Raw genomic sequence first — 12,004 nt, 5'->3', positions numbered from 1 at the left:
TTGATCCATGATGTTATTTTTATTGACCCTATAGGCCCCTTCCGCACACGCAAAATAATGCATTTTCAAACCACTTTCACAACTGTTTGCAAGTGGATTTTACCATTCCGCACAGCTTCAAAGAGCATTGAAAACAGTTTGAAAGTGCATTATTCTGCATGTGCGGAATGAGCCATAAGGAAAAGATCGTGAATAGTGCACTGTCCTGTTATGCCAAGTTGGAGCACCATAAATATAACAACTGAAAAGGGCTAGTATCCCTGGTTGTTGACTATTGTTTTCTTACAGGGGGGAATGTTAAAACAAGGAATTGAACCCCATTTATCCCCTGAGACAGGGAATACTACTTGAGGTTCTTTACATCTCATAGGACAATCAGAGTCATAAAGTGAAGTAGGAGGACGTTCATGGGACACCAAGCTGGGTTTTAAATATTCCAATCAGGACATTGGATGATATCTTCCTTTCATCTTTTTAGGGAAATGGCTCAGAGATTGCATGACTTTAAAAAGCTCACTGGTCAGGGGATAAAAATGGTATGGTATAGTATGGTAATTTAATTTATATACTGCCCTTCCCTGAAAGGCTCAGGGCAGTGTACAACAACATAACAACATCAATAAACATAACACTGTACAACAACCATCAATAAACACATCAGTAAACATAGGCCCCTTCCGCACATGCAAAATAATGTGTTTTCAAACCACTTTCACAATTGTTTGCAAGTGGATTTTGCCATTCCGCACAGCTTCAAAGAGCACTGAAAGCAGTTTGAAAGTGCATTATTCTGCATGTGTGGAATGAGCCATACTTTTGGTCCTCGGTGGAGGAAATAGGATTTTAATTGTTTCCATATTGTATAGAAACAACTGTTTCTTTACTCCTTACAACACACACCTGTGCTCTGAATGTGAGTTGCAGGACTGAAGAGACTAGAAGCTGAGTTCTAGAAGTCACTTGGGGAGGGTCCATAGCTTAACAATAAAGCACATACACAAAAAGTCATAGGTTGAGTCCCCAGAATCTCTCACTGAAAAGCAATAATGCATCCCCCCCTTTGTAGGGCTGAGATCTTGCTGAACTCTTGGTCAGCATTCTGAACTAATTGGGCCAATTGGGCCAAGGCAGTGTTATATGTTCAAAAGAAAACAGGGATGTCTTTCAAGAGGATATTCTGTCCATAGCAGCAGGGAAGACATTAACAGCTGGATAAATATAAAGGAAACACACATGGGTTAGTATGGCAGCACATCTCTGGTACTAAAGGGCTGGCAAAGCAGGGGGAGAGAGGAGGAACATGGCAGACAATTTGCACCCTTAAAAAAAATTAACATATGCAAATGAGTAATAGATTCTGCCGTTCCTCTCTGCTAAATGTTTAAATGCATCAATACAGCGTGCATTTATTTACCTCATTTCCCAGTGGCTGATATCTTTTCAATGTAATAATGGAAAGAGCTCTCTCCCTTAATATAGGATCTTGGCTGCTGAAATATCAATTTTGTGAAATGGCATGTTGATAAAAAAAATATAGCTTTTGCTAGAAAAATGACAAATCTGTCTAATGGCTAGTAAGCTACATTTGGGCTGCCTTCTAGCCTTATTCTGATTAGTGGGAACTGATTCTAATGGCAACTTAATGTGTACAGTCAGCCATGCAGCCCAATAATGAATAGTGTGCTGGTACCATCTGCTCACTGTCACACCAGGAGCTGCTATTCTTTTGCCTCATGTAAAACACATTCTTTTACCAGCACCATCACATTGCCTATGATGATGGAGAAGGCAGTGAACAGAAGGGATATTACTAGAATCCCATCACCAGTCTCCTGCTAGTAAAAGCTGCACTACCCTGTGTCAAAAGTTATAGGCAACTGTATTTGTGTTTTATAATTTAACTGTGATGACTGTACTGTGTGGCCTGAAGGGAGGTTTTTCTTTGTCATCTGTTGCACGGAGCCCACGTCTCACTTATTTGTTCTGCAGAAGATAGTGGGAGCCATAGAGGACCACAAGTTATGTTTGCTGGCCTCATTAAGGCTCATTCCGCACATGCAGAATAATGCACTTTCAAACTGCTTTCAGTGCTCTTTGAAGCTGTGCGGAATGGCAAAATCCACTTGCAAACAGTTGTGAAAGTGGTTTGAAAATGCATTATTTTGTGTGTGCGGGAGGGGCCAAAGTTTTGACATGAAAGTAGAAGTTGCAAACTGACTTTTCATATCATTCGATAGCATTTTAACCTGGCTCATCACTAGAGGGTATAGCTTGGAGAATGAGATTTTGGAGTTGCTGCCTATTTAGTTTTTTAGAATGTCCAGTTCTATCTTGCAATTTTCTTTTGCCATTCTTAGAAAGTTTTTTGACTTTGAATGTTATGCTTCTGGCTGTCATGCTCTTGTTTTGGTTTCCCTCTCCCTCTGTATCTTATTCTTTGGCCCCTTCCGCACACGCAAAATAATGCGTTTTCAAACCACTTTCACAACTGTTTGCAAGTGGATTTTGCTATTCCGCACAGCTTCTGCATGTGCGGAAGGAGCCCTAGACTTTGAAATATTTTTTTTAAAATAAAAAAATCTTCTGGATTAAAAAACCTGGCTGATCACTTTGCAAATGGCTAAAGCCACATAGTGGGGCTACCCACAAAGTAGGGATCACAACCTATTTGAGAAACAACTGAGATATGCAATAAAAGCTGACTATACAGTCACTAAAAGGAGGAAATCCTCATCAGTGCCTACAAAGGAACGAATATTGAGAGAACCTGAGCATCAGTTTAAAAACAGATGAGGGAAGATATAACAATTGTATTTCTGTGCCTTTCAAGTAATGAGAGACTCCAAGATCCATCTTTAGTATGGCACCAACATTGGTAGGAAGCGCCATTGCTGGCTTGCTATCTTTGACAGTTCCTAATTGGGGTTTATTACTCATGCCTCTTCTTGCCCTTCAAAGGCCATTTGAAGCTGGTGTGTGTATGTGAAACTCTCCAAAAAGTCCATTCTACCCCTAAGACAAGAGTATTGCAAAGTTGTGTTTTATAATTTAAGCGATTAAGATGGCAGCCCCATTATGTTGTAATTATTTATTGATTTTCCACACTATAGTAATTATGTAGAGCACTCCCTGGCCAAAGGTAATAGTCAGCAAATTTGAAAAGCTTTCTGTCTGACCTATTTTTATCACAAGATGTCAATTATACATATAATAACAATGGCGTTCTAAATTGTTATAAATGAAGATAAATGAAAAGGAAGGAGCAGGCGGTAATCAATACCTTCTGTGGGTTTTTTTTTAAAAAAAAAATCTATCAATTTGACATCCAGCCTCTGCTATGAAGCACCAAGTTCATCTTCTGTTCTACTCAAATAATTAAACCAATTTCCTGTTATATTAGCTGGTCCATTCCATGAAACCTTCTCCTTTAGAATAATAACACCACACCTAGAGATTAGAAGTAGAGTTCATACAATAAAAAAAAACAACCAAAATGTGCTTAGAGTTATTATTCCACACAACTCATATGACATTTACATTCTGAATAAATGATTTGTAAAAATTGATGGCTGTAATGACTTGGAGGCTTGGAAGGATACCTAGCATTAGGTATAACATTATTTATAAAATGTACCCTGCTGGATCAGACCAGTAGTCCATCTAGTCCAGCACTCTATCTCACACACTGCCCAACCAGTTGCCCAAGAGAGCCTCCAGTGATCTAGTTCTGCAACAGCACAGGACACATTTTAGCTCAGAAACTCCTACACTATCACCTCTGTCATAGTTTCCCCAAAAAATAATTTCCAGTTTGTCTGAGATTTCACATTAGGCAAAACCTTATGTTTTGTCCTGTCAAAATTGACTCAAGTATGTTTAGCTGCACTGTTATTTATTTAGTGCCCAATCTTAACAGAGTTTGGGCAAGTTCTACAAAAATCTACACTGGCCCCTTCCGCACACGCAAAACAATGCATTTTCAAGCCACTTTCACAACTGTTTGCAAGTGGATTTTGCCATTCCGCACAGCTTCAAAGAGCACTGAAAGCAGTTTGAAAGGGCATTATTCTGCATGTGCGGAATGAGCCACTACAGAATTTTCAGGAGACCCCCAGCTGTGCACATTCCTGGCTTCAAAGATGAGTGTCCCAAGAGAAGAAGAGTTTGGATTTATATTCCACTTTTTTTCAATCCCAAGGAGTCTCATAGTGGCTTACAAACTCCCTCCCTTCCTCTCCCCACAACAGATACCTGGTGAGGCAGGTGGAACTGAGAGAACTCAATGTCAACCAGCAGGCTTCATGTGTTGGAATAGGGAAACAAATCCAGTTCATAGTATAGGAGTCCTCCGCTCATGCGTAGGAGTGGGGAATCAAACCTGGTTCTCCAGATCGGAGTTCACTCTTAGAGCTCTGAACCAGTCCACAATGCTAGCTCTCCCCACTAGGCAAACAGAGCTCTGAAACAATACATTCTAAAATTTACAACTGAGAACAAAACTCTCGCTCCTTTACGAGATTCCAGACACACATCATAGTTACTTGAAAAAAGGTGTTAGCCTATAATTAAAATCCAAGCTACCAGCAGGACAGCTACGCTTCCCTTTTCTGCTTCCTGCACCCTTTTGCCTCTAGTGGCTCCATCCTTCCTGCCTCATTCTATTCCTATCTAGGAGCTACATGTGCATCTTGTTTAATTACTGTTTCACTTCAATTGCTGTGACCAAAGCATAGGAGCCTTCCCAAACCTCCTGGGGCATTTGCCCTCTACTTTATCCCCAAATTATTTCATATTCTTATTTTATTCATTATTTCCTTGGGTTAAAATATTTCTAGGCCTTCTGGGGTTTTGGGTTTTTTTTTAAAGTGGGACAATCTGCAGACACTCCAAGGAGAGTGGTGTTAAAATATTGCCTCTTTCTGAAAAATAATGAGGCTTATTAAAAAAAGATTAGTGGCCTCAGATCAATTTATATTCTCCTAATGGGGTTGCGATCAGCTGATGAATGGTGCGGAGGAGTCCCTGCAGCCCAGGAATAGCCCCATCTGCCCTGCTCATCAATATCAAATTGAAGATAAGGGACAGGAAACACAGTCTCCACCAATCTCCTTCTGCCACTTAGTTCATTAATGGTGCCCCAGTGGTCAGAAGTCTGCAGGGTAGGCGAGAACCTATCCAGACCCTTCATAAACAAGCCCACGTCAAGAGTAATTAAGAGGCAAAAAAACCAGCACACGCTCTTCGATCCATTTCCATTTGTCATTTCCCACGGTGGAATAATCAAGGAGCAATTTCTGAGCTGCGTGAAAATACCCTTTCTGACCTTTATGAATCTGTAATTAAAATGCGTGGATTACAAATGATCATTGAGCTGGATTTACTTCCAGGTTATGCTACGGCACTGGTAGTGCATTGCTAAAGGATTCGCCATGTCTGTACGCTTGTGAAGTCCAGTAGCATGTTGTGTATCTTCTGAAGTATATGGAAAGGGATTTGCAGCAAGAAACTGAATTGCTTTTGGGTACATCCTTTTTAGCTCTAGCCAGGAGATGACAAACATAATCCCTGTAGTACCAGATTGTGAATAGACTAGTAATGAACAGCATAGTTGATTAAACACCAATAGTTATTTATGTGGGGACTAAAGACTAAAGGGAGCAGCAGTGGCGTAGGAGGTTAAGAGCTCGTGTATCTAATCTGGAGGAACCGGGTTTGATTCCCAGCTCTGCCGCCTGAGCTGTGGTGGAGGCTTATCTGGGGAATTCAGCATTGAAAGCCTCCTGTACACTCCCCACACCTGCGCACAGCTGGGTGGACCCTTGGGCTAGTCACACACATACTTCTCGGAGCTCTCTCAGTCTCCCACCACCAATTCACCCTGGCTAGCAGGGTGTTTGTTGTGAGGGGGGAAGGGCAAGGAGATTGTAAGCCCCTTTGAGTCTCCTACAGGAGAGAAAGGGGGGATATAAATCCAAACTCTTCTTCTTCTTCTTCTTTGGCTGTTTTAGATAACTATTTCAAATGAAGAGCATAGTCTTATCTTCTGAGCACTACCAATTCCCCTCTGTCTAGTACAGTTAGCCAAGCTGAGTAAACCCCAGGCATTTTGTATCCTGGCTCCTGTGCTAGTGCCATTAGAAATGGGGGTGAAATATTGTATCAACATAGCAATACACAGAGTTTTACCATAAATGTTTGTATTTATTTAACCATTTGTGTCCTGGGCTCATTCCGCACATGCAGAATAATACGCTTTCAAACTGCTTTCAGTGCTCTTTGAAGCTGTGCGGAATGGCAAAATCCACTTGCAAGCAGTTGTGAAAGTGGTTTGAAAATGCATTATTTTGCATGTGCGGAAGGGGCCCTGGACTTTTCTCCCTAATGGGCATCCAATACTGCTTGCAACATTGTTTGCCCCTCCTCCATTTTTTCTTCCCAAGGTAGATAAGGCCATGAAAGTATGACCTGCTCAGCATCACCCAGTGAATGTCCATGTTTGAGTGGAACATGAACCGCTGTACAACCCTGTCTCGTGAAACATTCTGAAACTTTACAAGCCCCACCCTGCTAAAATATCAGCATTCTACATTTTTGAGACAGTGATTTCTGGGAAAGTGATTGAGAAAGTGGTAAATTAATTCCCTATAACTTTCTTGAGCCAATTCTTCCTTTTCCTGAATGCTGGCTATTTAAGGTGATGAGATACGTTTATGAAACTATAGACATAGCTAATAATCATGATGGCTTAACAGAATCCGTATACCTCTGAATACCAGGGAAGGACGGATACTTGCATTCATGCCCTTCTTGTGAACTACTAGAAACATTTGTTTGGCTGCAGAATGCCAGCTTGGATGGACCCTTCTTTTCATATTTTGTACTTATACATATTCTAATGCTCTCCATATAATCAGAAGCGTACCAGGCTTTTTAGTCTTGAGATTAAAAAAAACTATGGAGGTTTCAAACCAACTATATCCCTTATGTAAACTTTTTTTAATCTGTGTGAATACTCCATTTGGCATTGTCTGTCTCTTTTGTTCTTGTTTATTTAAAAAATCAAAGTTTATTTCTGTTTCTAGCTGCCCCCTCTATCCATTTCCATTTCATTTTGATAGCAGTTGGGGGTTAGTTTGCTAATAGATTTCTGCACATCAATCTCAGTCTTTCCAATGAATTTATGTTTGTTAAGCTGGGACACAACCAACCTGCAAGTTCTTGTGCACAAGCACCCGAATAATGAATGAAATCTACACAATCAGGATGCCTTTAGCCCAGCATCTATTCATTTTAATGAGCTTTGAAGTAGAACATCCTAGTGAATTTTAATGGGCTTTGGAACGAACATTGGGCCTTTAATGGTTAGCCTTAGCTGTTCAGCTCTCTCTCTTTTATTCTTATTGGTTATTTCAAACACAAGAAATATCGTGGGCCATATTTGAACCATATTTTTCAGTGTCAGAAACAAAGTGTATTTTATTAACAGTTTTTAGTTTTGAGGGCTTTTATAGTTAGAAGTAACATGAAAAGTCTGGTCTGGTGGACCCTGGCTAGCCTGGTCTCATCAGATTTTGGAAGCTAAGCAAGGTTGGCTCTGGTTAGTACTTGGATGGGAGACCTTTAAGGAAGTCCAGGGTTGCTATGCAGAAAAAGACAATAGCAAATCCTCTCTGTTAACCTCTTGCTTTGTAAAACCCCTGGAGTCACCATAAATCAATTGTGAGGCCGTTTCCGCCCGTACGTTGAGAGCCTCCATGCGGCAAAATTCTGCGGCGTGGGCGGCTGTCTCGCGTACAAGCATCGCGGGCAGCCTCGGGCAACCAGGCGGCAGAAGCTCGCGTGGAGCATACTCTTCCCTTCCCGTCCACTCACCTTGTCCCGTCATCGGCCTGCTGGCCATTGACCCATGCCCTGCCCTCCGACCTCCAGGGTGGGAGGAACAGTGGACAGGGCTTGACTGACCAGCAGGCCGATGGCGAGGACAAGGTGAGTGGGGCGGGGAAGGGAAACAGTGTGTTCCGGCGGTGCTGTTAGCACCCGGCTAAAGAACTGCGCTGTCGAGGAAAACAACCTTTTAAAGGGTTGTTTTTCAGGGTGGCCTGACGCCGCCCTGCGGGAGGGGGAGCGACACCAGGTCGGCGCTGCTGCTTAGCAGCAGTGCCGCCTGTGCGAATGGCTCCCTGGGGACGGCGTTTATCCCGTCCCAGAATACGATAAGGAAACAATCTCGGAAATGGCCTGAGTGACTTAATGGCACTTTTCAGCACCATGGACAGAAGCAAAGTTATTCCAAATGCCAGTTTGGAGAGCCAGCATGGTGTAGTTCAGAATGGCAGACTCTGATCTGGAGAACTGGGTTTGATTCCACACAACTCAACATGAGCAACAGACTCTAATCTAGAGACTCATATTTGATTCCCCATTCTTCCACATGAAACCTTGTGTCAGTCATAGTCCTCTCAGAACTCTCTCAGCCTCACAAGGTGTAAGGAAGGGAAGAAAAGGCTTTTAAGCCACTTTGAACTGCTTTTGGTAGAGAAAAGTAGTGTATACAACTATTTTTTTCTAATCTTATGTTCTGTTTCACATCAATAGAATGGAGTTTTGTGTTTGTAGAATGTACTGAAATCTTCAGAGGAAAATAGTCACCCAAACAATGTTTTTGTTCAACAAAATTTTAATAATATATTTTTTTAATTCCAAAACTGACTACAAATAAAGGCAATAATTTTTGACCCAATGCAAAGAAAGTGTTTTAGCTCTATTGAAAATAATTATTTTGATGGTATTTGGTGGCCAATTCTTATATGTGCTTATACAGAAATAAGAATCATGGGAAATTTGCTCCCATGTAAATGTTCATAGGATAGTTATAAAGAAGAGTCACTTTGTTGGATGGAGGCCATTCAGTATTAAGTCCTTCCTGCTCTACTCAATGGATCTTAATTCATCTTACAAAATGATCAGGGGCCAAATGCTCATTGATCCAAGTTTCAGCAGTGTTTTGCCCCAATGTTTATTTTTAAAAAAATGTGTTGCAAAAAAGTCCCTTTGTTAGCAAACAGTAAACATTATTTTTTCATTTACTTGAAAAATCTTCGTATTATTATGCCAAGGAAGGGTAAATAACAGTAAATCTACAGTCATTTGCAAAAATGTTTAATTATGCTGACATTCACACACCAATTTTGACTCATTCCAGTTGCATTTTGCCCTACAGACCTCAGAGTTTTTATCTGACATCATATAAATATATATGGCTCATTCCGCACATGCAAAATAATGCACTTTCAAGCTGCTTTCACAACTGTTTTTGCCATTCCGCACAGCTTCAAAGAGCCCTGAAAGCAGCTTGAAAGTGAATTATTCTGCGTGTGCGGAATGAGCCTATGTGAATGTGTGATTATATATATACATATATATTAAATAGCTAAGAATTGCTGATATCCTCGGCTCTTTGAACCACTTTTTAAAAATACTTTTAAAAATACTAATTTCATCCCCAGCAGTCATTTGATTATTTGGTATTGCTGATTTCATTGTGCCTGAAATGGTATGCACAGTTTTCAAAACTGGTACTGTCCACTGTGGTCTTACTGCCTTGGTACATATTGTCAACCATTCGGAACCCATGTATTGTTGAAGGCTTTCACAGCCAGATTCAACTGGTTGTTGTGGGTTTTCCCAGCTGTGTGGCCATGGTCTGATAGATCTTGTTCCTAATGTTTCGCCTGCATCTGTGGCTGGCATCTTCAGAGGTGTATCACAGAGGGAAGGTTGTTTCGGTTTGCTAACAGCCTGAAGTCAACCTTGAGTCTACATTCCTGCATCTGGGCGTTATGCTCAGACCAGTCTGTATCTCCTTCTTAACCTTGCTGCGTGCTTGCCATTTCTGCTTCTGTTCTGTGTGAATCTCTGTCTTGGTGGGAATAGTGGGATGGGAAAGCAGGGTTGTTTTGGGCTGGGATTTCCGCGGGAAAACATTCGCCCGTAAAAGCGGCAGCTGGGGAGAGTCTGATCAGATTCCGCATTGTCTGTAGAAGATCATGATTGCCAGTCAATAAAGAGCTTTTAAAGTTACTGTTGGCCTGGACTTTTCTGGTTCCTTACAGGAAATCTGTTACACACTGTGTCCAGATACACCTCTGAAGATGCCAGCCACAGATGCAGGCGAAATGTTAGGAACGAGATCTACTAGACCACAGCCACACAGCCTGGAAAACCCACAACAGCCATTCTGAACCCATGTTTGTGGGGAAAGGCAGTATGGCATTGTTGCACATAAATACATATTGGAGTGGTTGCTTTTAAGTCATCTAGTACAATAATGTAAGACTTTCTCTCCCAGCTTTTCAATTTGTATAATACAGGTTTTAGTTTACTGAATGAGACAAATGCATGCATAATCCACTTTTCTGTTTTCAAAAGGAGCCAGACAAATCCATTTGAGTCACAGCAGCAGGGATTTTCATTCACTTTAAAGCCATCCAAGAAAGTCATTCAACACCATGGATTTGTGGGTAGTCAATTCCATTTGGTAATTAAGAATTGTATGAAGAATTTTTTTATATTGTCTGTTCTGAATGTGCAACTAGTCAATTTTGTTTTGGTGTTTCGAAGGCTCATTCTGCACAGCATATTTATAACACGTTCCAGTCATTATGAATGAATTTGTTTTCCATTAATAAAAAGGGGGAATCAGTTAATTTATAATGATTGCAACTCCTTGTAAACATACTGTGTGGAATCACTCTTAAGTTTTACCAAATACTGCTGGGATCCCTCTTTATTCTGTCCTTGCTACAAAGGTGTACCCACCTCTTGATCTTTTTGGCTACCCTTTTTCTGTTTCTTTTCTGGCTGTGTACTATTTGTTTTGAGAAAGCAGAATTGGACAGCGTGTTCCGCATGTGGAACTGACATAGATTAAAATAAACACATTGATTCTTATCACTGTATTTTCTTTCCCTGTGTGTCCCTTGATCCCCATCTCTCAAATTAATCTGCAGCAATTGTGTCATCCTCCCCTGAACAAAATGCAAGACAGCTCGAAAAATAATAATAAAAACCACAGCGTTTTGCTGTTAAGCTTCTGCGTGACAAAATAACTTTCGGTTTGGCTCAGAGGTTCTCATGGGCTGCCACTGGGGCATCTTTATGGGTTTTCTCAATTGCTTATGAAACAGACTAATTAAATTCTGGTTGAAACTGTATGGCAGTTTTTTTCATTGTGACTATTATTGCCATGGTCTGAATCCAAAGTATTTACTTCTTGCCAGAGAAGTGTTTTTTAAAATATATATATATACAAAATCCAATGCTTTCCATCTTTCAAGCTCCATATTTTGCACTAAAAGTATTTAGCCCATTCTCTGTTTCACTGCTCAAGAACCAAGGGAGTCAGAGATCGATATGTAAATTCCACACCACTACTCACCATGGCCCCTGCTGACTTGGTTGCAATTCCAATTCTTCACGAATGACTACTAACCCTGAAGTTGTGGCAAACTTTCTCTCCCTTTGAAATAAGTAGATACAAATAATCCAGCAATGTGGGTCTAAGTATGTTTAGAGCATAAGTAGTTAACTCTCTCTTCCTTGTATCGCATACCTTAGCTCTTAATATTTTATTGCTATACCTATAATATATTAAGCGCAGGGAATTTAATAATCTCCTGGCAGCTCTGAAATGTTTATCTGTGGTATTAATTTTAGATTTAATATGTGTTTCAATTTCTGTCTCTTGCTAATAGTAATTATAACAAATGTGGCCAGTATGATGCAGACAGAATTTGCTTGTTGTTGGGTGGTTTGGGCCAAGTGGAATGAGAACTGGGGGCTTTCTTTTTGTTGAAGGTGAGAACATGGATCGATGTGTCATGCGGGTTTGCATTGGATGTGTTTTGCTGTATTGGTTTGCTTTGTAGCTATTGTGTTTTTTAATATGCCAATAAAGGCTTTCTGTTCTGTTCTGTTCTGTTCTGTTCACTAAAAGTATTAAACT

The 12,004-nt window shown here is 40.7% G+C and overlaps 1 long non-coding RNA gene across 1 annotated transcript; it reads left to right on the top strand.

The window, feature by feature from the left end:
- Window positions 1-769: 769 nt before the first annotated feature.
- On the top strand, window positions 770-11,547 carry LOC125437491. The gene is made up of 3 exons (XR_007245226.1): window positions 770-780; window positions 1,006-1,011; window positions 11,365-11,547. It is a non-coding gene; the product is annotated as an uncharacterized LOC125437491 (long non-coding RNA).
- Window positions 11,548-12,004: the final 457 nt, after the last annotated feature.

This window comes from Sphaerodactylus townsendi, linkage group LG08 (genome assembly GCF_021028975.2).
Source record: "Sphaerodactylus townsendi isolate TG3544 linkage group LG08, MPM_Stown_v2.3, whole genome shotgun sequence".
NCBI lineage: Eukaryota > Metazoa > Chordata > Lepidosauria > Squamata > Sphaerodactylidae > Sphaerodactylus > Sphaerodactylus townsendi.
The sequence above is the reverse complement of the archived record's forward strand: the minus strand, read 5'-3'. Positions and strand labels throughout refer to the sequence as shown.